Genomic DNA, 21,856 nt, shown 5'->3' with positions numbered 1-21,856 from the left:
CTGCTGTGTGTTTGCGTTGCCCGCAACTGCAGGCGCGGCTCCGGGTGCTCCAGTGAGGCGAAACTGGCTTCTCGCGATGCCGGCAGCGCCGCTAGACTCAGTGCCACCTCCATCAATCCAGATGCGTTGTTAATCCAATTGCGTCGTCCACATGCACACGTAACACTATCACTGTTCTATTACTCAGTTGCGTGTCGCATTTCACTCCTGAATCCGAATATTTAAAAATCACTTTCACTTTTACTCAGTTTCTTTCCTGGCCGATGCACCATATGTGGGGCGGCGGGTGGAATTAATGGCTATTAAATGTTCCTATTATTTATTTAATACTGTTGTTTGCCATTCTCAACACTGGCTCTTTAACTACAATATTGACAACCAGAAAGTGATTAGCAAAACGTGAAGCCTGTAATTAGAATTCCTAGTGCCCACTTCATCTGAGAAATACATTTATAGCTACAGCTTATAGCTCTGAGGAATTAGGAGATTGTCTGAGATTCATAATCAAAAACCATTCTCTCTAAAATGTTCACTATATTCTGAAAGTCACAGACCAAAAAGAATCCACACAATCCAACTACCAGAGCAGTTCAGAGTCTAATGTGCTGATGCAAATATAACAGTTCAAATAAAATGTTTAAGTGAATGCTCGCCATAATTTGATGATAATGTTCATCAAACGCCACGCGAAATAATGGTAGAATGTCTGTCCCGCGGCTACATGTGAAAATACGACATACGCAAACTGAAGATAGATCATTAAAGTCATCGCAGAATTAACGCTTCACTCGAGAACGATTTCATGGTTATACGTATCCCTAGTAACTTATTATGGCATCCGAGGCTGTTTATAGCAATGATACCGACGCGACGCGACTCCCGGCACAGGTGTGGCGCTAATCAGCGTCTCGAGAGAACTGGGGCCTTTTTCTCTCACTCAGCGTTCTTATATATAAAGCCACGGTGAGAAAGCTAAGTGAATGCCTGATCAAATCCGCTCTCCCGACTAGCCGCTGGGTTAGTAATGCACCACTTTAAGTTATCGAATAAACCATTGCTTCCTTTGCTGATGGCCGATGAAGCTCTCAATTTAAATGTGCAATCAGCACACAGGTAAGTAACCATAATAAAAGTCTGACGTGGCTAAGTCAAATATTTCGGGCGAGAGAATTAATTTTATTACACTACACGCAGTAGACGAGCTCTGAACTTGCTCTTTGGAGATACGCTGTAGCTATAGTTTTATAGTTGTTCTGTTGAAACTTCTCACATCTTTATGATTGTAGCGGATCTCCCTTCTACTTAAAGTTAAACATCCTAGCTTTATTTATTGGCCTACTTAATCTATCTTGCTTCCTTAATTTTTAAGACAAATACCAGAAAATCATGAATTTCAACTAAAATTTCAGTTTGTGAGATCCAGAATACTGTTTCTACTAAATTGTTATGCAAAAGGAATCTAAATATAAATTTTTAAGTTTGGAGCACTTTTCTGTTGCGCCAATGATTTTTACAGAAAAACGTCCAAATTTCGAAAATGGTTGAAGCTATCGAACTGATATTCAACACATATTGATTTAGTATTAGTCCTGACATGATAGAAATGTTTCAGGTTATTTACTTAATTTTCAAAGTATTGCGCAACATTTATGACGTCAGAGCTAGTTACAGCGGACTAGGCTGGCACACAATGGCAAGACTGATGTGAATTTTATACGGCGTGAGTAGGCTGCTTCCCTACACTCTGTGGTATGCAGATGCATGCTCAGTGCCCCACGATCTAGCCAGCTGACACAAGTGCGGATGACCCAAAACGGCAGCTAATTTATAGCACTTAGTTCCATCCCTGCTGCTTACAGTTAGCATATCATGGGATATTGGGTGGTGGGTGCAGACGTGAGCTCTTCCCAAGTGGGGGAACCCTTTCTCCTCCAATCTGATTAAATTAATAATATGTAAATTGAATTGAATAATATATTATTGACATCATTTTGAATTTTTTGTCGTGAGATCCTTCCGCTCCAGCACAGATTAAGTATTTTTCCCGCAAATTTTCATATGGAGAGGGGAGGGTGAAGTGGGAGTGGGTTGAGGGCTGGTGGATTTCTAAGATGGGGGAGAGGATAACTAATTGATTAGTTTTATTGGTTAGTCAGTTAATTTTACATCAAAAATATGCCTTTATCAGTGGGGGCGAGGGAGGTTGGTTATTTCCTGGAGGGTTAGGGGAGAGGTGGGGGTTCTCATACGGATAGATTATCTCCAAGGGTCATAATCAACCACAGGGGCTCATAAATCAATTACCATAGCAATAGATTGTGGGGAGTGTGTACTTTGTTGATGAACATATGCTTCCACCCGAATGTATGCAACTTGCACAAACAAAATAGCTCAGCTCTTTCTTCACTGGACTACTCATCGGAAGAGTCCCACTTTTTAGAGGCCAGTTGTAGCATTTTTCGTTGTTACTGCTCTCAAGTAGACTGCTAAAAATAACCTTGTAATCAAAAATGGGATTGCTACTTGACCTGAGCTACTTACCCATCAGGTGTCACTTTCTTAGGAATAAAGAGTTTCAAACCGTATCATGAACTCTATACAAGAGGCTGTATTTCACGCACGGAATGAGGTGACAAACAGATGACCTGGACACGGCATTTTTTTGCTTTCTCTATAACAAAAACGTGACATTATGTTCGCCAAGTATTAGCACAACTGGGTCATCACCAGACGGCTTCACAGAGTTCACAAAATTGTCGAACCACTTAGTAAAAATAAAAAACTTAATCCAGCTAGTAAGGTAGTAAGATGAAGTTACCCTAATATCAGATACAATGTCATAATACGCGAAATTGTCGCGTATTAGGATACACATGATATCTAATATTAGGAATAAGTCACCTTACTCTAGAAAGGTACCCTCATAGTTGCCACTCGGGTTGAAGGAAAATTCATTACAGTAAATGCAAGAGAACTTCTTGAAGAATATTTTTGCAGCAGCTTATCATTTTCTGATATTAAAGCTCTAGAAGCCCATACACTCAAAAAACTTGAAATTAAACGCTTTTTAAACCAAGTGTTCTCGACAATATTTAGCTTCTTAACAGTCTTATTGTGAATGCTCTAAGCCTCATGCACTGTGAGAACTAAGTAGTGATGTCTCCCAACAGAGCTGAGCACTTCTTTAGCTCACATTAGCGAATGCCGTAATAGCCAACATTCCTCCATAGTCTAAATCATTTTCAGTAATGATAGTATCATTTGGTAATTTAATAACAATCTCAGGTCATAATATAAATAGTAGTTTTCTCAAATTAAATTCTAATTACAGTAAGGCTAAGAGTAGTGCATTCCTTCATCTAGCGTCTGTAGTTTTATACCCGCAAACCACCGACGTTATTGAGTTCTATTTTCCTTGAAAGTTACGGAGAAATGACACACACTTTTCCATTGGAAAATCATAGTCTACAATTGTCCTGCAAACTAGAAGGTCGTGGAATTTCGTACCCCCTTATCTCCTTCGGATCACTGGATCATTACAGCCATCCAATCGGATTTTAATAAAATTGTTCTGATAGAATTTAAACATGTTATTCAGAGCCATTACTGTGAATAGTTCAACTAGTTTTCCCAGCATATCTGTAATTTGCCTTCGAGATCAGAATTTATGAGCTCATCGTTAAACATTTATTCTCTCTAATTCAATTTCATTTTAATTATTTTTTCTGCTGCATACGCTTTCCCTTTCTGTCTGCTACTTCTATTAATAGTACTATAAATATAGAAAAAACTCTCTCTTTGGCAACTAAATTGACGTGATTGTCGTAGAAATTGATAGTGATAGTCAATTTTAGGGCTCCCGAATAAAAGAGAAAAAGGATTGTTGCTGAGTTTGGGCTTACATTTGAGGCGTAATTTGATAAAAAGTATATCATCGCCAGTTTCATTCCTGTCAAAGAAATGAATTATTTTTCGATTAGCTACTCTCTCCTATATTTCAAATACGAGCTTCGCAAAAAGCTAAAATTTTGCTAGAAGTCTGACTGATCAGGATGGATCTTAATTAAAATTTTGTGAGTTACCTGATACAGATTTTTTTAACTCATGCTACAATACTTTTCTAAAGACTACAAATAATATGCACCATTGTTGTACTCATCTAGATAAGGAAGCTACCATAGAAAAGCCTCTGGCAACGACAACAACGGGGATATAAAAAAAAAGTATTGAAGTGACAGAGAAATCGAATTCCGGTTCAAAGGGTGACAACCAGGCACTTTGACCGTGAGGTGCTGGCACAGTGACCCTAACACTAACTTCTAACCGCTTCTAGCGCTGCCTCTAACATCACTACACATTTTACGATCGCTGTCACTATCCTATACTTCCATATATAATGTTTAATTGGTATTAATTTCCATTGTTGCATATAACACGTCTCGCTGGTACGATAATATGTTGCCGCTACAACGCAACGAGAGAATTAGTGGGACCAAAGAGTTGCCACAAAGTACGTGCTGCACACACCGAGAATGCCCGATGTAGACTTCACAATTTTCCGTGCGAAGTTTTGTTTTGTCGACTTTTCATTGGCTAGTAAAATTGGCTATGGGAATACATTAGACAGCTTTTATTGTTACTTTTCCTTAAGCCCACTCTCAAACAACATAGTGAATGACATCCAGATGTAACGTTCTGAAAGCTTGAAAACTGCAAGCGCTGTCAAGTACTTTTATCGACCGTCTGTTGATCAAAAGATTCGTTTTGTGTAAATGAAATACAAGCACCCGCCTTTTGACAAATCATGCTGAGTCCAAAGCCGCCAAACGAGTTGCGAAACACTGACCTTGGCATGTATTCATATAAGATATGCTGCGTGCAGAATTTATCTCAGTGTAATCCACGGGAGCCACGAAGACAGTCACAGGTAAGTACATCTCTGCAACATCTTTCGTAGTTTATTTACTTGCCTCCATCATTTCTTATTCCACATAATAAACACACACACACCTGTACAAATCTACTTGATCTGAAGCATATTTGAAACATCAAGTCGTACTGTCAACTGGCGCGCAGGTGAAACGAAAACAACGCTCTTTCGACGAACAATCTTTGCACTGCGTCATAAAGTACCATTTCTTTTTTACTGTTAATGCTTATATTTAAAATATTTCCCTTTTCTGTTAGTGAGAAATATCGTAATGTATATGGAGCGGAATCTCTCCAAATAACGAAATACGTAATATGAGGATTAAGTCTTACTACTTACTGAAATATACTTTTTATTTATTAAATCGCTTTATTTTTGTTATTAAGTCGCTAGCTGTAGATCTTATATCTTCTGTTTAATGCAGATGCATATGAATATGTGATCTGGCTACATCTGGCTAGAGCTTCTTCATTCGAAGAAGTGTGCGAATATTTGATGAAGGAAAGGAAAATGAATAAGAATATTGTTTTCGGAGGTTGCTGTTTACGAAACGTTTTTCTTTTCATGATTTGTTTGAGAACAATGTGTTATACGTGCAAAACAGGATAGGCGTGAAAACTAAATTGCCAGTCAGATAAATATACGGTACAAATCATGTGTAATCGGTCGTTGAGTTATTCTGAATGTCTACGTGTGACATTCTTACATTTGAACTGTTACCATCAGTGTTCTGCCAGGTATAGGGAAAACACGTGTGGTATTGTTCGGTGCTGCACTTATGACAGGGTTAGCATGCTGATCCGTTGCTACTGGTTCAGAATGGAATAAAGTCATTTGTGGAGTGCCACCACGACTTTACATCTGGTCGTGCGTGGTGACTACGTAGATTTCTCAGATTGAGAATGCAGTTTTCGTCTCAAACACTTTATAAACATGACATAATACTCCGAACTGATCATGTCGCTAAATATATTTCACCAACAGTGCCTCTGGAGAGAGATATTTGATATAATTGGAAAATAACAGACAACTAGTTGCAGAATTAAAGGTCTATTAATCCTTTATCATGGTTTACGTAAATACAGATTTGTCTTCTTCACTGAGCCTACTGAACAAATTATATATACTATTAATTATGGATTTTAACTGTTGATATATGTGGTTGATACGTACATTCTATTATACAAGAACATTTTGGCCCCAACATCCGTTGTCAATATGTAATTCTGCGAGTGAATATATTTTTTTAATTGTAATTTTTGTTTATCGGATTTGGTTTCTTCTCTGTTTGACATTTGTAACTAATATGTACTAATTTGATCAGTAAAGTAAAACAGAACATATCACCTTGTTCGCAGAAATATCATTTAGACAAATCATTAAGGTAGACAAATCATTAAGGTGAAACTGAATTTAGAACCTCGCATAACCTGTAATCTTTTGAAATATATATATATATATATATATATATATATATATATATATATATATATATGTGGTTATATATATATATATATATATATATATATATATATATATATGGTTATATATATATATATGACTTTGAAAAAAATCATAGCATCGCCACCATTAGCGAAGAAAGTTACTTCAAGTGGTTTTATTCCTGCCCTAAATTTACCTTGTCAATAACTGTAGCATATGTGTTAAGTACCTTTTGTATCAATTCTGATTGATAACATTATCTAGTGTGTTATCATCTGTACACGTTTTACGTCATGTGCGCCTGTCTCCAACCCATGACATCCAGAAAGGGTACACGATATTTTTCAACAGTGAAAGAAATAATTCGGTAAATGATGTGGAATCTGTGTAACCTCATCTGCGAGACAAAGATAGAGCGTTTCTTGGATCCATGTTTTGTACGTCATATACCTGTTGATAGCTCCATCAAGATCACTCTACTAAGTGATTCAAATAATGGATATCATAATTAGCATTCATTTCACCTCCTTCTTTTTCATAATTTATTTTATTCAAAGCCTCAGTTGTTGCACGTATTTCGTGAGACAACCGTGACTTTTTAGTTTCAAAAACATTGAACGAAATAGTATGTTTTCGTTTGAGAGAAAAATTCTCTGGTGCTTGGCCGCCTGTCTGTGTCCGACGGGAAGAACAATTCGTGAGTCAACCATTTACAAACATCAGGTGCGTCGATGAACTAACTGTCGATCTTGATCTTCTTAATCGGAAATTCTGTTCTCTCGATCGGTGATGAACAGCTATCCCTTCAAGGCTAAGTGGTCAGCTTGTGTGAACCCGAATTCAATTGCACGCACTGACAGGGACTTATCCTTGGTGGTAAGACTGGGATACTTACTCTCATGATGGCAATTGTGGAGCAACTTCAGTGAAAAGAAGCGGTTCCAATGTCAGGGGAAGCTCAAAACTGCCAGAACAGTGTTCCACCACCTATATCTCTCCATACAGAATCCGAATTACACCATTGGCAGAAGATGGCACAGCAACCACTCGGTACTGAATGGTCTCACAAAGCTAGTGGAATGGGCGTTAGTTTTTAGCTGTACCCACAGATGTCCATAAACCCGTTATTAGATTTGTTTCTTCTTGGCTGTCCTTACTGGTGTCGACCTTAAAAAGACAATACAAAGTTATATTACCGGACGACTGTTGTGCAGGGCAACCAGCATGGCAGAGGCTGAAAGAGGCTAATATGGTGGCTAGGAGACTCTAACCTCCATAGTGCTGAACCTCAGGGGTCAAGTAATATGTGTGCCAAATTTGGTTTATACCGATCTGGCGGTTGGGGAGGATATGCTCGAAATACATTCTTTTTTTTTTAGCCATCAGTATACTGAAATGTGTTGATGTGGTCCACCAAGAATTCCTCTCCATTGCCAGTCTGTTCATCTCAGAGTAGCACATTCAACCTACATCCTAAATTACTAACTGGAGTTATTCAGCTCTCGATTTTCTTTTGTTTACCCCCTACAGCTCCTTCTACTAGCATGGAAGTTATTCCGCAAAATCTTGACGGTCTCCTACCATCTTGTCCCTTCTTCTTGTCAGTGTTTTCCATATATTTTTATCCTCGACGATTCTCCAGAGAACCTTCTCATTCTTGCCTTATCAGTCCACCTAATTTTCAAAATCTTTCTGTAGTACCGCATCTCAGTTCAAATGGTTCAAATGGCTCTAAACACTATGGGGCTTAACATCTGAGGTCGTCAATCCCCTAGACTTAGAACTACGTAAACCTAACTAACCTAAGGACATCACACACATCCATGCCTGAGGCAGGATACAAACCTGCGACCGTTGCAGCTGCATGGTTCCGGACTGAAGCGCCTAGAACCGCTCGACCACATCTCAATTGCTACCATTCTCTTCTTTTCTGGTTTTCCCACAGTCCATACAATGCTGTGCTCCAAAGATACATTCTCAGAATTTTTTTTCCTCAAACTAAGGTCTATGTTCGACACTAGTAGACTTCTCTTGGCTAGGAATGGCCTTTATACCAGAGCTAGTCGGCTTTTCATGTCCTTCTTGTTCCGTCTGCCATGGGTTATTTTGCTGCTTGGCTAGCAGAATTTCTTAACTTGTCATCAATTATGATAGTAATTTCTGATTTTTCACAGTTCTGCTGCTTCGCATTATTTTCGTCTTTCTTCGATTTATTCTCACTCCATATTCTATACTCATTAGATTGCTTATTCCATTCAACAGACAGCGTAATTATTCTGCACTTGTGCTCAAGATAGCAATGTTATCAGCGAATCCTATCATTGATACTCTTTCACCCAGATTTTTAATCCCGCTCTTTAACCTTTCTTTTATTTCCGACACTGCTTCTTCAATGGATAGACTGAACAGTACGAGCTTAGACTAAATTCCTGTCTCATACTCTTTTCAATCTGAGTACTTCGTTCTTGACGTTTCAGTCTCTTGGTTCTTGTACGTATTGCGTATTACCGGTCTTTCCCAATAGCTTACCACTATTTTTCTCAGAATTTCGGAGATGTGGCACCATTTTACATTGTCGAACTTTTTTCCAGGACGATACACCCTATGGACACGTCATGATTTTTCTTCAGTCTTGCCTCCTTTATCCAGCGCAATGTCAGAACTGCTTCGCTGGTGTCTTTGCATTTCCTAAACTGATCGTCATCTAACCCAGCCTTAGTTTTCTTTGCCAGTCTTCTGCCTATTATTATTGTCAGCAACTTGAATGCTTGAGCTGTTAAGCCGACAGTGCACTAATTTTCGCACTTGTCGACTTTGCTATCTTCGGAAATGTATGGAGGATGTTTTTTCCAAAAGTCTAATGGTATATCGCTGGTGTTATAGATTCTACACTCTAATGTTAATAGTCGTTTTGTCGTCACTTCTCCCAACGATTTTAGAAATTCTGATGGGACGTTATATATCCCTTCCTCCTTATTTTATCCTAAGTCGTCCAAAGCTCTTTGAGATTCTGACTCCAAGGGATCCCCTCCCTCTTCCCTGCCAACTCCTTTTTCTTCTTCTAACTCGCCTTCAGATAAGTGTGCCACCTCCCCCCTCCCCCCCCCCCCCCCCAGACACACCTTCAAATTACTCTTTCCACTATTGGCTCTCTCCTCAGCATTTAACAGTCGAACTCCCAGTGCACTCTTCATGTTACCGCCTTTGCTTTTAATTTCACCGAAGGTTGTTTTAGCTTTTCTGTATGCTGACTCAGTCCTTTTTCACCTTTGTCATGTAGCCATTTTGTCTTAGCTTCCGCGCACTACCCATTTAATTTATTCCTAAGTGACTTGTATTTCTGTATTCGTTAATTTTCCTATGCTTTTTTATCCTTCCCTCTTTCGTCGATCATCTCAAACATTTCTTCTGTTACCTGTAGTTTATTGATTATCTTTATTGTGCCTATGCGTTTCTTTTTCGCTCCAGTGATTGCTGGTTTTAGAACTGTTCATTCCTCTTCAACTGAGCTGCCTACTGAGCAATTCATTATCGCATTACCTATAGCCTCGGAAATCTTCATGTGTATGTCTTCATTGTTTAGTACTTCCATATGTTCTTTGCGCAGCAATTCTTATTGACTAGTCTCTTAAACTTCAGCCTGCTCTTCATCATTAATGAATTGTGATCTGACTCTACATCTGCTCCTGGTTACGCCATACAATCCATTGTATCATTTGGGGATCTCTGCTTCACCATGAACAGAGCGAGGTGGCGTAGTGGTTAGCACACAGGACTCGCTTTCGGAGGACGACAGTTCAAACCCGTGTCCGGTCATCCTGCTTTAGGTTTCCCGTGGTTTCCCTAATCGCTTCAGCCAAATGCCGGGATGGTTCCTTTGAAAGGCCACTGCCTACTTCCTTCCCCATCCTTCCCTAATGCGATGGGACCGATGACCTCGTTGTTTGGTCCTCTCCCCAAAATTAACCAACCAACTAACAATCCTGACCATGATATAATCTAACTGGCATCTTCCTGTGTCTCGCGGCCTTTTCCAAGTATACCTCCACTTTTCTGACCCTTGAAGAGAGTATTCGATATTAATAGCTGAATTTTATTGCATATCACAATCTGTCTTTCTCTTCTCTCACTCCTACTACCAAGCATGTATTCTCCCGTAACCGTTTCTTCTTCTTCTTCCCGTAGAACCGCATTCCAGTCTCCCGTGACTGTTTTCATCTCCCACTACGTACTGAATTATCTGCTTAGTATCGTCATATACTTTCTCTATGTCTTCATCCTCTGCTTGCGACGTCAGCATCTATACCTGAACTATTGTTATCGGTGTTGGTTTGCTGCAACTCTAACATGAACAACTGTATCAAAAAACTGTTCACAGTAGCTCACACCCTGCCCTATTTCTAGTTCGTAAGGAATCCTCCTCCCGTTATATTATTAACTGCTACTGTTAATATTATCACATACACGTCTGACCAGAAATCCTCGTCTACTTTCCATTTCACTTCGCTGATCCCCAGCATACCTAGAATGAGCCTTAGCATTTAGCTTTTCAGATTTTCTTTGTTCCCTATCGCGTTCAAATTTCTGTCATTCACCGCGCGACCGCTACGGTCGCAGGTTCGAATCTTGCCTTGGGCATGGATGTGTGTGATGTCCCTAGTTAGGTTAGGTTTAAGTAGTTCTAAGTTCTAGGGGACTGATGACCTCAGATGTTAAGTCCCATAGTGCTCAGAGCCATTTGAATGGTTCAAATGGCTCTGAGCACTATGGGACTCAACTGCTGTGGTCATAAGTCCCCTAGAACTTAAAACTACTTAAACCTAACTAACCTAAGGACATCACACACATCCATGCCCGAGGCAGGATTCGAACCTGCGACCGTAGCGGTCGTGCGGTTCCAGACTGTAGCGCCTTTAACCGCTCGGTCACTCCGGCCGGCAGAGCCATTTGAACCATTTCTGTCATTCCACGCTCTGACTCACAGAACGTTACGCTTTCGTTGGTTATTCAACCCCTAGAGGGTACCTACATTCCAAGACACTCTAAGACATTAAAAAATACGACGCACTATGAGGAATTGTCCTAAACAGACGGAAGTTATTAGATGTGAATAACATGTCCAGACAAACAAATGATTACAATTTCAGAGAAATTGGATGATTTTATTAACGGGAAAGGGCTTAACAAATTGAGCAAATCAATAACGCATTGGTCCACCTCTGGCCCTTATGCAAGCAATTATACGTCTTGGCATTAATAAATCGAGTTTTTAGATGCCCTCCTCAGGGGTATCGTGCCAAATTCTGTCCAACTGGCCCGTTAGGTCGTCGAAGTCTCGAATTGCTTTGAGAGCCCTGACCATAATGCCCCAAACGTACTCAACTGGGGAGGGATCCGGCGACCTTGCTGCCAGAGGTATGGTTTGGCAAACACGAAGACAAGCAGTAGAGACTCTCGCCGTGTGTGGGCCAGTGCATCTACATCTACATCATACTCCGCAAGCCACCTAATGGTGTGTGGCGGAGGGTAATTTCGGTATCACTATCTGACCCCTCCAACCCTGTTCGATTCGCGAATAGTGCGTGGGAACAATAATTGTCGGTAAGTCTCCTTGTCGACTCCAATTTCTCGATTTTTCCCCTTTTGGTCAATACGCGAGATGTATGTGGAGTGGAAGTAATATGTTGTCCAACTCGTCCTGAAAAGCACTATCCCGTACCAGTGGAGTTTCTTTAGCATCTCCGTAACGCTCTCCCGCCAGCTAAGCGATCCCGTGACGAAACTTGCCGCTTTTAGTTCCATCTTCTCTATTTCCTCTATCAGTCCTACCTGATAGGGATCCTAGATAGATGAACAATACTCCGAACTAGCGCCTTTTAAGCCACTTCTTTCATGGATGAGTTACACTTCCTTAAGGTTCTTCCGACGAATCCGAGTCTCGTATCTGCTTTTCCCACTATCTGTTTTATGTCGTCATTCCACTTAAGGTCGTTCTGGATAGTTACGCCTAGATATTTTACGGTAGACGCTGTCTCTAGCTGTTTGTCATCAATAGTGTAGCTGTACAGTAGTGGATTTCTTTTCCTACGTATGCGCAGTATGTTACATTTATTTATGTTCAGGGTCAACTGACAGAGCCTGCACCATTCATTACTTCTCTGCAAGTCGTTCTACAAATTCTTATATCGCTGTTGTTACCAGACAATTCCATCATTTGCGAGTAGCGTTAAAGAGCATCCGACGCTTTCTATTAGATCATTTATACACATTCTAAACTTCAACAGTCCTATCACACTTCCCTGTGTAACTCCGGATATTACCTTTACATCTGTCGATCTTGTTCCGTTAAGAGCGACGTGTTGTGTTCTGTCTACAAGAAAGTCTCGAATCCAATCGCAAGTCTGCCCCCATACTCTGTATGCTCGTATTTTTTTCGTTAAACGGCAATGCGGGACGGTGTCAAATGTCTTACAGATATCAAGGAACACGGCATCGACCTGAGCACCGTTGTCCCCTGCGCTGTGGATCTCGTCGAGGAATATAGCGAGTTGTGTTTCGCAGGATCTCTTTTTGCGAAATCCATGTTGATTTTTATAGAAGAGACTTTATTTTCCAAAAACGTCATAGTTCTTGAGCACAAAACATGTTCCATAATTCTACAACAGATTGACGTCAACAGTATACATTTATAATTGCGTTGATCTGTCTTACGGCTTTCCTTAAAAACGGGAATGACTTGCCCTTTTTTTCCAGTCTTAGGGTACCTTTCATTATTCAAGCGATCTACGATAAATTACTGCTAGAAGGAGAGCAAGCTCTTCCGCATAATCTTTATAGAATCTTACAGGTATCTCATCTGGTCCTGACGCCTTTCCCCTACTAAGCGATTGTAGCTGCATTTTAATTCCACGATCGGTTATCTCAATATCTGCCATTTCGATGTTCGTACGACGATTGAAAGGAGGGATTGTGTTACGATCGTCCGTGGTGAAACAGCTTCGGAAGACCGAATTCAGTATTTCGGCTTTTTCTCTGTTCCCTTCCGTTTCGGTGCCGTTGTGGTCGCTGAGAGAATGAAAACATGATTTTGACCCACTTACCAAAATCTCAAAGGGTTTATACTCAGGTCTGTTGACAAAGTATTACTTTCAAAATAACTGAACGCTTCTCTCATTGCTCTCCTTACGCACATTTCCGCTTCATTCAGTTTTTGTTTGTCAGTTAGGTTTTTACTTCTCTTGAATCTGAGATGAAGTACTCTTTGTTTACGTAGCATCCTATCACCATTTTTGACCGTTCTTTGATACTCATTTTCACCCACATTAATTCACATTCGGAATCCGTGATAACCTCGCTGGTTTTTTTCGAATTTTTTACTGCAATAAACACTCCACCACCAATGGCGACTAATCTATCCTTACAATAAACATTCCAATCTGAACTTAGGATTTCGTTGTCATTGACCTCGCTAGATTTTATCGAATTTTTTACTGCAATAAACACGCCGCCACCACTGGCGACTAATCTATCCTTACAATAAACATTCCAATCTGAACTTAGGATTTCGTTGTCATTGACGTCTGGTTTCAGCCAGCTTTCTGTTCCCAATACTATCCGTGCACTATAACCTTCAGTAAGCGATACTAATCCGGGACCTTTCCTTGCATGTTCCTCCAGTTTACTAAAATCATATTAATCTTTTTTATATCTGACCTATGAGGACCAAGATCCTCTGAGGTCACTGAGGCTGATTTAACAGGAAAATCGTCTTTGATCCCAAGGGAGGGGTTCTCTAACCTAAAAAAGCCCCATTTTCACGCCACAAGTACTCCGCTTCCGTAATAGCCTCTTCCTGCGTGTAGTTCACGTCTGAACTATGAAGGGGAACCCTACAATTCTGCACCCGATAGCGGAGGTCGAGAAATTTGCATCCGATACCACCACAGAGTCGTCAGGGCCTCTGGTTTAGACCTTCTGCTCTGCTCCAAACCAGAGGACCGCGATAAACTGTGGGTACGATGCAACAATCAGCTTAGCCTGCAACTCGCGTGCGTTGCTAGTTGCCTTCATTAGATCAGTCAGCCGCCGAAAGGAGCCGAGGATGGCCTCAGAACCCAAGCGGCAGGCGTCATTCGTGCCGACACGTGCCAATACATGCAACCGGTTGCACCCAGCCTCCAACAGGGCCTCATCCACATCACGGATGAGACCTCTCAGCAAACATACCGAATGCAACTGGAATTCTTTCCCGCCTTGTCTGCCTGAGGGGCTCCATCACCCGCCTCACATTGGAGCTCCCAATGACAAGCATACCCATCCTCTGTACTTGCCCGGACTGGGCAGGAAAATCGACCGCTGGCCCAACAGGTGAGGCATCCCGTGCTGGCTCAGAGTTATCATCAACACCGGGTAGCACCTCGTACCTGTTGCTAAGACGTAGGGGGCCAGCCGCACGGCCTGCTCCCTCTTTCGCCTTCCGCCCAGTGACACGCTAACCTACCACTGTCTGCCACCTACTCTAGAGAGAGGACGGACCGGTAAGATGTTGTGTATCGGAAGCCGCAGCAACGTCCGAGTCGCTAGGGGATTCCAGTGGCACCAAAGGAGTCGCAGGTCTCCTCAATGGCGCCCCGACGTCACCGTAACTTCGAGCATTAGGTGGAAGCTTGTCGACGGTAACCAACGCAGCTCCCAGCTGTTTACGGACAGCAGCCAACTCTCCTTGTGTCCGCTTGCAACAAGCACAGTACCTAGCCATATCCCACAGTGTATAAAATAGATATAATGTCTCAAATGGCGTTAGTGAGTTTGAAATGTATACACCAAAGGAGAATAAAGTAGCACTAAAAATTGCTGTGCAGATTTCTCACTGTACTCTGAGACCGCAAGCTATTAAACAGAATAAATTTCTCTATAGAAGTTGATGTATCTACAGATACCTTTTATTAGAATCCCTGTGTACCGAAAAGTTACTGCACGAGATAAATATTCAAACTAGAATGCGTTGATCTAAACTGTATGCTGTCTACTAGCTTCCTAAAATGTAAGTCCTCGATGCCTTGCCATGAAGTACAACAAAACGGGGCACTGAATATCGTCGACGTACCTCTCTGTTATAGGGGTGCCACGGATGATAACTAAGGGGTCCTCCTATGGAAAGAAATGGCACCCCAGACTATCTGTCCTAGTTGTCGAGCCGCATGGTGGGCGACACCCAGATTGTGTGCCTCCAGCATGTTGTCACTGGCCACCAGGGCTCAGTTCGAAGTAAGTTTCATAACTGAAGACAATTCTATTCCAATCCATGAGATTCCCAGCCGAAGACTGGTATGGAGACGCCCTGGAGAGTGGTGGGATACCAGCCTGATTGTTGCCCACCATATTGAGTGACAACAAGAAGTGATGGCCTGGGATGCCACTTCATTTTAGAGAAGGACCCCTTTACTGTCATCCGTGGCATCATTAGAGTACTGCGGTAAGGCGACGATATTCTGCTTCCCGTTATGTCGCTGTTCATGGCAAGGCATCCTTGGCTTACATTTCAGCAAGATAATGCCAACCCGCACACGGCGAATTTTTCTACTGCTTGTATTAGTGCTTACCAAAGCCTACCTTGGAAAGCAAAGTCACCGAATCTCTGACCAGTTGAGAACGTTTGGAAGCAGGGCCTTCCAACCATCTCGGGGTTTTGAGCATCTAACGCAACATCTGGACAGAATTTAGCATGATATACCTCAACAGCTCTGTCAAGCAAATGCCAAGCCGAGTAACTGCTTGCATAAGGGCCAGAGATGCAACAATGCATTATTAAATTCCTAAATTTGTGAAGCACTTTCTCCTCAATAAATCACCCAATTTATCTGAAATTTTATTTTTCTGTACATGTGCATCAGATCTACCGATTTCCATCACATTACGATAATTCTTTCATTTTGAATCTTTTTCGTGTCTTAAGAGTTTATAGATAGACAGCCTTTTTCCCATGGCTTCACCTATGTACAAGTTTGGGACTTATATTGCACACAACACATTCTCCACCCTCTCTGTGTTCACTTCTTTCTCCCCTGCCTCTGTCCACCTCATCCTCCCAGTACTATCTGTTCTATTACTCTGTCCACCTCATCTACCCCCTCTCTCTCACCACTACTTCTTCCTCTGTGCTTCTATCCCTATCCTCCTCCACCTTTTCCTTTCCACATCTTCCTCCCCCATCCCTATGTTTATATCTTCCCCCTCTTCTGCCTTTATCATGTGCCCACTACCCTTCCTTCAGATTCCTGCATTTCCCCCTACTCTCAATACTCTCTGCACATCACCTCCTCCACCTCCAATATCTCCTCCTCCTCTCTCTGTCCATCTCTTCTGCCTCCTTCTTTATGTCCATTCCCATCTCCTCCACACTCTGTCTATCTTATGCTTCCATCTATATTTGGCCATCTCCTCCTGTCCCCCTCTTTCTGATGTCCCTTCCTGCCCTCTCCTCTCATTGATCTCCACTACCCTCTCTCTTTGTCCATCTCAACCTCCTCCATCTCACTCAGTCCATCTCTATCTCCTCCAGCCTGTCTCTGTCCACCACCTCCTCCTCTCTCTATCCATTTTCCACTAACCACTCTCTCTCTTTTCACCTCATTCTCCCCCCCCCCCCCCCCTCTGTGTTCATTCATTTCTCCTCCATTTTTCTGTCTATCATTTCCTCCAACTCCAACCCCCTCTTTCTCTGTCTACACCATTCTTCGCCCTTTCCTCATTACCCATGTTCTTCCTCCTCTTCTATGCAGCCATGTGTTTCCACATCTGTATCACATGCAAGGTATGCACATAGTTGCCTGACAATATGCCTCCTCTCCTCTCCATCTGTTGCCTGCTCTCCCTGCTCTGACTGTTGACATCCTTCTCCCCCATTTTTTTGTCCGCCTCATGTTCTCCCTCTCTCACTCTCTCACTATCACTCTGATCAACTGTACCAATCTGCACAGGTGATCCCTGCAGAAAATGACGATAATCCCTGCACAACATGCTTGTCGTCCCAGGTAGTCTAGATGTCAGTGACTGAAAACTCTTCTGATCTGTGTGTCCACACCTATGAGAACTAGGAAATTCTAACCCCACAGTCGTGATTCTCGTGGGATAAGTAGTAGAAGCAGTACATGTGACAAATTGCTTGAAAACAATTCAGTAGTTTGGGAAGGAATCCTGGACATAAAGACATACAATCTGTTTTATACATAGACTAGCCTTTTTCCTGGAGCTTCACCCTATGTATGGGTGTGACAGACACAAGATGCTAAAAAAACTGGCCAGTATTCCAGGGGACTAAAGTATGCTTCAAAACAAGACAAAAATGTCTTCGGACCCTGGGTCCTACAAAGCATGAGTTCTGACTTAAGACATATGAATAGGTCTTTGTAGGAGGTGCTCTTGTGATGACAGTGTATTATTTGTTCTACTACAAATGACTACTGGTAATTAATTAACGTTAATTACAACTCATGGCAAGGAATACTATGAGATAGGAAGGCATTACGAACGTGTAATTGGATATGAGCACTGTTGTGTCGTTGATGCTCTGTGTCAAACCAGGGTCAACAACCTGCTGAGATAGTTCCATGCAGTATTGATGTAAACATTAGTTGGCTCAGTGGTCTGCAGTGAGTTGTTCCATTTACGTTGTGTGATTGTACTGTAGTCTTGTTATGTTTGTTTATGTTAGCGTACATTTCTCCTAACACTGGATATGTACAGTGACGTTTGGCCTACTTACAGGTCAAGTTACACGTACATGTTATTGTGTTGTTTGTGGTGCAGAACAACATGTTTTCTCTCCTGCAGATACTCTGACACAACCTAGCAATGAAGTTATTTTACTCCACAAGGGAAATGCAGACATGATTTATTGCTATGATTTAGCAAATGGAGTTAATCTGAGAGGCCATAACGTGAACACTGAAAGATTTCAAGCACAAGTTGTTCAGCTGACTGTTCCAGCATCTTGTGGAAACAGGTTCTGTAGCACCCAACAAAGTAGGCAACAGAAGGCCTTGTTCAATTTGCACATCTAAAATGTAGGAGCGTGTTCTAGGTGCAGTGGACAACAACCCTGGGACCAGTGTGCAATGAATAGCAGCAGCTGAAGATGTTAGTCATCTTCTGGTGTGGGTGGTACATAATGAACAATTGTTGCATCCATACCATGTTCAGTGCGTCCAGGCACTTAGGGCACAAGACCATCCTGCGACAGTAAAGTTCTGGCAATGGTTCTTGCAGCAGTGTGGTGCAGATCCATAATTTTCCTCCAAGATTTTGCCTGATGAGCCAGGGTTTACACGAGGTGGCAATGTAAATTTCCATAATCAGCATATGTGGGCCGATCAAAATCCCCATGTGTTTCAAGAAAAAAGGCATCAGGATCGATTCTCAATCAATAAATCGGTAGGCGTTTTTGAAGGTAAATTATTGGGACCATATGTACTACCACAGAAACTAACTAGGGCTTATTATTACTGTTTTCTGAAGAAACTCCTCCCTATCCTACTAGAGGATGAGCCATCTCAGGACAGACTACAGATGTGGTTCATGCACGATGACGCACTAGCACGTTTTCTCTGCATTGTGTATCCGCACCTGATGAGGACGTCTGAAAAGTGGTAGACTGACCAAGAATGTCCCATACCTTGGTCTCCTCGTTCCCAGGATCTAAATCGACAAGACGTCTGGTTATATAGAAACAGGAAGCAATTGATCTATGCCACACCAATAAACGATGTGCTGGACCTACACTATCATGTCTTCCATGCTTCTCAGCACATTCAGAACCAACCAGGGCGATTTCAAAGATTGCGTGAGTCCTTTCACTAAAGGACAGAGATGAACAGACGTCAGGTTGAGCACCTCCTCTGAACAAGTAGTCATGTCAGAATGTACGCTTTGTAGGACCCATGATCATAAGACTTTTTTTCTTGTTTTGATGCGATCATCCCCTGAAATATTGGGTAGTTTTATAACACAGCCTCCCCTCTCTGTGTGACTATTCCCTCCTCTCATTTCTCTGTCTACCTCATCCTCCCACCTCTATCTATTCATCACCTCCCTCCATGCTCTCTGTCTCTTCATCTTCTCCTCCTCTCATTGCCCATCTCCTCTCCTCCTCTCTCTGACCATATCCTCCTCCTCCATCTGCCTGTATCCTCCTTCCCTCCATATGTCCATAGCCCCCTCCCCTCTCTCTCTCAATCCGCTCATCCACTCTTTCTTTTCCACCTTCCTATTACTCTTCTATAACTTCCACCTGAGTCCTGCATCCCCTGCTGCTCCCCACTCTCTCTGGTCGTTTCCTCCATCCTGTCTCTCTGTACATCTCCTCCTCCCCTCTCTCTCCTCTCATCCCCTCCTCCTCCACACACTGACCATCTCCTCCTCCCCACTATCTTTGTGCAACTCTTCCTGTCGCCTCCATTTGTCTCCCCTTTCCGCACCCCTCTCTCTGTCCATCTCAATCCTTCCCCCAGCTTCCTCTTCCATATGTGAATCCGTGTAAAACAGGTGGATAAAGCAAGTAGACATTAATTCCAACACAATGTGCCTGTCATTCAGGGCAGCCTACACATCAGGGGCTGAAATACCACTGTTTTGCCTACATCAGCTAAGAGGCTCTAACCCCCAAATTGCTGATACACGTGAGGTCAATCTGTGTGGTTGGTTGAAGTAGATCCAGGGGTTTTGGAGAAGATCCTGGATATACACACACATGCCGACTTATATATATACTACCAATTTCTCTGCAGCTTCGCCCAGATATAAGTTCGACACATGCTTTTATGCAGGTCATCCTGCATGTTGGAGCTTTGAAAACTGTCTTTGGTCCTGACGTGTAAGCTGCCGTGCAAAGCAGGTTGATTCACCAGGACGAGACTGTTCCCACATAACAAGAGTGTGAAGCAGGGAAACCTATAGGCCAGGGATTGAAAAAAAGCACATTGTCCACACCTTCAGTCCTATTGGAGCTAGCAGGTTATAAATACAGTGCTGATACTCGTGATGCCTGCTGTTTCTGTGCTAAATTTGGGTAACTTTGCTCTACAGTTTTGGAGTATTGGATGACATGCCAGACATACACACATACAGTCTGCTTTATACATATATATATATATATATATATATATATATATATATATATAGTGGTAACAAACGTATGGGTTGGAAGAATATGTTATTCCACGAGCAAGAGTGACCAGCCAGTGGCGTTGTGGCGCTGCTCCTTAGTGCCTAGATTGCAGATGTGTTGGTTCTGTGATGTCCAACATTTCTCAATGAAGTCACTAGTTGATCACCTAAAACGCTTCTGGGGGTAAGGTATTTTGGCTACATGGTACAGTTCAGAGATTAGCACCTAGCATTTGTTCAATGACAATGGATCTTTCGTTGTTTTGAGTGCATCACATGTTAGTTCATTATTAGTTGAGGGAAACTCTATGAATCTTGATTAATCCAAGTACAGGTTCTCTGGCCTTGTTAAGAATGTAACACCTCCTGCAACAGGGAAGTGTGGGGTACAAGGTTATTCTTCCCAGTCAAGCTAAAAATTATTCTGGGTTTTCTGAAATAGCCACAGTGATAATTTATTCTATTTTTGGCTCATTACCTTGAGGTCTGAGACATCCAGTTGAGCAGATGTGGCCAATTTTGAGCATACCCCCAAAATTTTTCATTTGTATCGTCACTCGTACTAAATGTCAGATTCTGTTAGCAAAGCTAGTATTCACAGGGCTCAAAACGAAAGTGCTGCTGTTTTTAGGGTGATGATTTCTCAGCTTCTAAACATGTTCTCAGAAGCCAGTCTCTCCGACTTTACTTTATCGACAGCCTGATGACTTCATGGTGGACAGCATCAGCAATTGATATCACATATGAACTACATAACTACACAAGAAAATATACATATCAGCGCTCCATGCTCTCTCCAGAGTCATTTAAAATGTTTAGTGATTTTATAATTTCGTTGCTCTGTTTTCAGGTGTAATAATCAAGTTCATTTCACGTCAAAGTAAGGCCAGAAATAGTACAGATGCATCTAAGTTTAAAGCAGTGCCCCCAATTGGGGACTCTCTTGGTGGAAGATTTAGTATGAATGTTTAAAATTTACACAAAACATTTGCTAAAACGAGAAACGAAACCAATGTTCCAGTTTTTTCATGGTCAGCTACAATTGCAGCATTTCTGTAGTGTGCCTGGAACTGTATCAATCAACTAAAAATCATTTTTGAGCAAAGAACATTTTGTTGTGGATTACATGTCGTTTGTAGCTCAGTGCAAATCAAAATACACTTAAAATGTTCCTTTTTGAGAGCCTGTTCCTCTGAATAAATTTGTCAGCAATACAACAGACATCACTTGACACGGTACTCTGTGTGAAGGCATTTTATCTAGTGTGAAAATAAGTTTGTCAATCAGATTAAGTGTTTGGCTGGTATTGTGACGTTTTGA

General features: G+C 41.8%; 2 protein-coding genes across 4 annotated transcripts in view; both read left to right on the top strand.

The window, feature by feature from the left end:
* The window catches only part of LOC126483723 (cytochrome P450 6k1-like), a 659,078-nt gene that overhangs the window by 585,256 nt on the left and 51,966 nt on the right, over positions 1–21,856 (top strand). The window lies entirely within an intron of this gene.
* Positions 4,861–21,856, top strand: part of LOC126483724 (cytochrome P450 6k1-like) — a 68,962-nt gene continuing 51,966 nt past the window's right edge. For both annotated transcript variants that reach the window (XM_050106831.1, XM_050106830.1), the window contains exon 1: positions 4,861–4,927. The gene's annotated coding sequence lies outside the window, so the exon portion shown is untranslated. The remainder of the gene's footprint in view (positions 4,928–21,856) is intronic.

This window comes from Schistocerca serialis, chromosome 6 (genome assembly GCF_023864345.2).
Source record: "Schistocerca serialis cubense isolate TAMUIC-IGC-003099 chromosome 6, iqSchSeri2.2, whole genome shotgun sequence".
Lineage (NCBI taxonomy): Eukaryota > Metazoa > Arthropoda > Insecta > Orthoptera > Acrididae > Schistocerca > Schistocerca serialis.
Note: the sequence above shows the minus strand (reverse complement) of the source record. Positions and strands in the feature narration are given on the sequence as shown.